At 39.4% G+C, this 6,000-nt stretch overlaps 1 long non-coding RNA gene across 1 annotated transcript in view; it reads left to right on the top strand.

Moving 5' to 3' along the window:
- The first annotated feature begins 372 nt into the window (after positions 1-372).
- Positions 373-6,000, top strand: part of LOC141996568 (uncharacterized) — a 135,646-nt gene continuing 130,018 nt past the window's right edge. Inside the window, exon 1 of the long non-coding RNA XR_012641565.1 lies at positions 373-436. This is a non-coding gene — a long non-coding RNA (uncharacterized LOC141996568). The remainder of the gene's footprint in view (positions 437-6,000) is intronic.

Below are 6,000 nucleotides of genomic sequence, written 5' to 3'. Positions count from 1 at the left end.
AGCTATCTGTTGGGGACGGGGGAAAGACTACAGGTGAATCAAATATTTCTCTCTGTTTTTATAAATCTTTTTCCTTTTATTATGAATTTGTTCTGTACTGGTGTCGATAGTGTCTGACAGTGTCTTCTACTAATTATGGGCCAACCCTGGATAGGTGCTCAGATACTAGATGAGTGCTGTATAAGAACCTATACAGAATAGAATATCCATATACAGGCAACACTCTTGTTTGCATCAAAGCAGTGTTATTTTGCCTGAGTAAGGACTGAAGATTGCAGGATTTTGTCCTATAAGACTAAATAGACTAATAAATATCTCCCCTAGATAAACTGCATGGAGGGTCTCACCATATGTGGATCTACCCCATCCTGTATCGACTGAGAGGACGTCAGCTATCTTCATGGAACTCTCTTCATCTGGCTCAGATCCTGCAGAGGTATCTAGCTAAGGATAAGGAGTGTGATCCAAAACCCATTGGGCATTTTCCATTGACTTCAGTGAGAAAAAAGGGGAGGGCCCACAAGCCCTATTGAAAATCAAGGCGAGTAAATACAACCTGCGACAGCACCCTCCACCCACCGAAACTCTATATATTAGGGGATCCCTAGGGAAGCTCTGACAGCAAGCCCTCTTCTTCAAGGGGCAGACCTGCCTATTGCATCTGATCTTTCCACACTTAAAGCATTGAGACTATCTCCCCTTCTGGTCCATCCTTCAGCATTCCTTCATTTCTGCTTCTCCATTTCTGGCTCAACCACCCCCAGGACTCAGGCAGAGCAGAGACTTGAAGCTAGGTCTCCTACTCCTGAGTCTCCCATCTGAGTGCACTAGCCACCAGGGTATTGGCTATTCTGAGATGGATCTATCTATCTATCTCATTTTGACCAGGAATTTCATCCTGGACCTGAGAAACCCTCCCAAAGAAAGTTAATTGAAACTCGTATGTTCCCATGAAAAGTACAGTTTTCTTGTCTGGAACAAGGCCATGGAAAGAGTAATATAGCTGATGCCTTATTATCTTTTCTGACAAGTCTCAATGGGGTGGTGGCATGATGGTCATATTCTCCCCCATTCCAGGCATGTCCTGTCTCCATTCTCAGTTGCAACATAAATCCTGACCCAGGAAAGACCTCTCTCCAGGGTCTGAGGTGGAGGGGAGGGGACATTGCCTTGGTAGTGGCTGACCCTCTCCCACTTACCTGTGGTGCTGGAGAGACAGATCCATACATGGGAGGGAAGGAGGGCATCAAAACACAGATCTGGGGGACATGATCTGTGCCCTTGATTTAATGTCTTTTTCATGAGAAAATTCCTTTGTGGTAAGACAGAACCTACATAGCATATCAATAACTTGCAAATAACTGCTATGCCTGTGATTCATTCCTATACCAATTTTGAGTGAAAGATGCAAACAGATCTCTGAATGAGATTCTCTGCCTCTATAGGTGTGCATGTGCCTTTTAACACCACTCAGCCAAACCTTTGTGTCCTCGTAATTATCTAAGAATGACAGAATATAGACATATAACAATCTGGAAAAGCTATTCAAGTAGTGAGCACTCCATGTCCCACTTTCTGTCCTCCATCCGCAGTAAACACACTCGATTACCTATCCAATATAGTCCAGACTGGAGATTCTCCATCCTACCCTCCAATTTTGAATCTGAAAAATAATTTTGAATCTGAAAAATATTCAAATCCAAATGTGTGTGTGTCTTTGGCTGAAATAAGATCTTGACAGTTTTTAGATGCATGGAAGCGATATCTGTAACTAAGGCTGATAGCATATTTCCTTTTCAGGAACAAAGTAAAGGCACTTACTGTACTAGATATAATAAGCAGATGAGTCAGTGTCTTTGGAATTGGTTTACTAAAAATCTTGATAATCTTCTGAAAGATTTAGATTATTTAATGCACAATGCATAATATCTCTCTGTGTAATGGCTATTTGTTTACCAGCTTTCTGCTTCTCTAAATTCTCCCAACATAATATTTCTTATAAAGATACAACATGCAGAGTTTCCAATGGAATCCTGCAGAGCGAGGTGCAATTAAGAATGTGATGCAATAATGCATTCGTCTCCTTACACACACTATATGTATGGGCTTCGACAATGCAACAACAATAAAAAATGCTGAGTTTAGTAGTTCAGCTTTTTACTTCTGGGGTATTATATTAACAATTTTAGCTGTATTAACACAAACAAAGGTAGGAGACAGCTCAAACAACAGTATTAACTACAAAAAAATAAAGAAAGAGAGAAGCTAATAGACTAAACCTTTTATGTATACCGTAGAATGAACCATGTGCAAAGATTTGCCAGACAGTTAATTTACTCCTATGTACAGTATATAATAATAATAGCAACGTTCTATTTTTAACTTGGGTAGAATCACCATCCTGACTTTTGGTAACATTGTTATAAAAGATGTAGCCTTTTGAACTACAGATGTGGGTGAATGTCTTTTTTGGAAAGTATCACAATGAAGTTTGTTCCGCTAAGGATATGTCTACACTACAATGAAACACCTACAGCTGGCCCATGTCAGCTTAGTCAGACTTGTGGGGTTTGGGGCTGTTTAATTGTGGGGTAGATGCTTGGGCTAGACCCCTTACTCTGGGATCCTCCTCTCCTCATAGGGTCCTTGAACTTGGGCTCCAGTCCAAGTGTTGACACCACAATTAAACATCCCAGAAGCCCCACCACTGCATGCTTGAGTCAGCTGACATGGACCAGCTGCAGCTGTTTAATTGCAGTGTAGACATACCCTAAATGACTAACCTTTCATGAATCAAACTACAGAACCTTTTAGGTTATAGTGAAATCTTCCTGAACATATATCTGACAGTGGAACAAATGTATCTTTGTTATGCATTTAACAGTTTACCCATTCTATTGTACTGTAGCTAATGGCAAACATCTAGTGAAATGTAGGTCCTCTGCTTACTGGGAAAAGAGAGCTAATAACTGAGGATATCAAGATGGTTGAGTTTAATGCCTATTTTGCTTCAGTCTTCACTAACAAAGGTAAACAGTGACCAGATACTCAACACAATTAATATTAACAAGGAGGAAGGAATGCAAGCCAAAATAGGAAAAGAACCAGTAAAAGAATATTTAGGTAAGTTTAGATATATTCAAGTTGGCAGTGTCAGGAAACATAAGTTTGAATTTCCTCAACTGAGCCTGAAGCTAGCTGGCTCAACCTTCAGGCAGGTTAATGAACCTGCCCGGGCTGCAGCAGAATCAACTGATTGGCTAACCCACCCAACTACCTGAAAGGAAGTAACAGGTCTGCATTTAAGCTCATTGGCAGCAGGTGTAGCAGGTCATTGGCTGGTCAATGCTTATGCTGGCAGCTGTAATTGCTCTTAGTTCAGACTTGCTCCAGTCTTTTCCTGCCCTCTACTGCTCCTGTTCCCTTGCCTACCTTCTGGCTCTGATCATTGGCTCTGGTTCCCAGTTCCTGAGTTTGGCTCTGAGCCTTGGCTTGACCCTTAGCTCGAATGACTAGGATGGGCTTTGGCTCCAGTGAGTAGGACCGGTTGCCTATGTCCTGGTCCTGACATCCGAGGCCTGATTAAATTCATTTTAGCATATTTAAGGAACTAGCTGCAGCAATCTTGGAATCATTAGCAATTATCTTTGAGAACTCATGGAGGACAGGTGAGGTCCCAGACAACTGGAAGAGGGCAAATATAGTACCTATCTTTAAAAAGGGGAACTAAGAGGACCTGGGACATTATAGACCTATCAGCCTAACTGTGATACCTGGAAAGATACTGGAACAAATGGCTAAACAATCAATTTGTAAGTACCTGTAGGTAAATAGGGTTTAATGAATAGCCAACATGAAATTGTCTAGAACAAGTCTTGTCAAACCAACCTAATTTTCTTCTTTGATTGGGTTGTTGGCCTATTGGATGGGGGAAGTAATAAGGCATGATATATCTTGATTTTAGTAAAGCTTTTGACACAGTCACACATGGTATTCTCATAAGCAAACTAGGGAAATGTGGTCTAGATGAAATTACTCTAAACTGATTGAAAGACTGTATTTAAATAATAGTTATCAATAGTTTGCTGACAAACTGGGAGGATGTATCTAGTGGGGTCCCATAGGGCTATGTCCTGGTCAAGTATTAGTCCATATTTTCATAAATAAATTGGATAATGAAGTGGAGTGTGTGCTTATAAAATCTGCAGATGACACCAAGCTATGAGGGATTGCAAGCACTTTGGAAGACAGTATTAGAATTCAAAATTACCTTGACAAACTAGAGAATTGGTCTGATATCAACAAGTACAAAGTACTTCGCTTAGGAAAGAAAAAATCAAATGCACAATTGAAAAATGGGGAATAATTGGCTAGGTGGTAGCACTGCTGAAAAGGATCTGGGGGTTATAATGGATCACAAATTGAATGATTCAACAATGTGATGCAATTGTGGAAAAGGCTAATGTCATTCTGGGCTGTATTAACAGGAGTGTTGTATGGAAGACATGGGAGATAATTGTCCCATTCTATTCAGCACTGGTGGGGCCTCAATTGAAGTATTGTGTACAGTTCTTGGTGCCATACTTTAGGAAAGATATGGACAAATTGGAGAAATTCCAGAGGAAAGCAACAAAAATGTTGAAAGGTTTAGATAACCTGACCTATGAGGAAAGATTAAAAAAACTGGGCATGTTTAGTCTTGAGAAAAGAAGACAGATGGGACCTGATAACAGACTTCAAATATGTTAAGGGTTGTTACAAAGAGGACTGTGATCAACTGTTCTCCAGGACCACTGAAGGTAGGGCAAGAAGTAATGACTTAATCTGCAGCAAGGGATCATAAATATAAGGATAGTTAAATATTAGAATAGGCTTCCAAAGATGGTTGTGGAATCCCCATCATTGGAGCATTTTAAAAACAGTGGACAAAAACCTGTCAGTGATGGTCTAGGTTTATCTGGCCCTGCTGGTGTGCAGAGGGCTGGACTCGATGACTTCTGGAGGTTCCTTCCAACTCTACGTTTCTACAATTCTATGAATATGCTCAGTTGTAAACAGTGTTTGTCTTGCTATGCTTAAATATGCTTCAGATATGTGTAAATTTAAACCTAGAAGAAATGAAAAATTTTACTGAGACCTCACTAACATACTGGTGTGAATTTTGGGTGGTGGTTTGCTTGCTTGTACTTTAAAGTACAGCAATGTAAAGAAAGTGGACCCCGTCCATTAAATCTTAACAGCTTTCAAACACAGAGGGAAACAAGGCAAGAAAATGTACCCTGCAGTTATTACTGAGAAAATCCTGATTTTTTTCATTGGGATTTCTCTTCTGATTGCTCATTTCGTTGCTGCCAGAGAGTGTCATAGACTGGCAGGAAATATTGTCAGGGACAAGTTTGTCAGGGAGTGCATGATTGCTGAAAATACCTTGCTTGTGTTTAAGGATTAAACCACTGATTAATTTTAGAATGGTTATGTACCACTCAAATAACTGTGGAAATATAATATAACGGCATGGTTCATAAAATACTATTCACAAAGATTGCTTTTGTTCTAAAAAGCTTTCAGTTATGTTTAGACTTGGTGTTAACTGGCCCAACTCTATTGGTGTCAATTACTCATTGTCTCTGTTAAAGAACAACATAATTAAATATGAGAAATGACAATGATGGTGACATATTGACATCAGTACTCTCACACTTTTCTTTTATTTACATAACCCATATGGTATTAGGTTGTTTAACTGCTACAGGCCCATATATTTCTGGATGAAAGCACAATATGAATGTCTCAATTTAAGGAAACTCTGTGGGTGGTGCAATTCATATAATCCATGCTTCTCAACAGCCAAAAGGAGTGAGGAACTATATAACAGTTTCTGAAGGAAATTATTTCATTTTAATTAATTTCATAAAGAGAACTTATATAGCATGTCTTAAAAATGACATCTACTCAATAAATAATAATAAATTTGCTCCAATGAATAAAATCCATTTTAGA

Source organism: Natator depressus, chromosome 12, assembly GCF_965152275.1.
Source record: "Natator depressus isolate rNatDep1 chromosome 12, rNatDep2.hap1, whole genome shotgun sequence".
Classification (NCBI taxonomy): domain Eukaryota; kingdom Metazoa; phylum Chordata; order Testudines; family Cheloniidae; genus Natator; species Natator depressus.
This window is presented reverse-complemented; position numbering and strand designations above follow the sequence as displayed.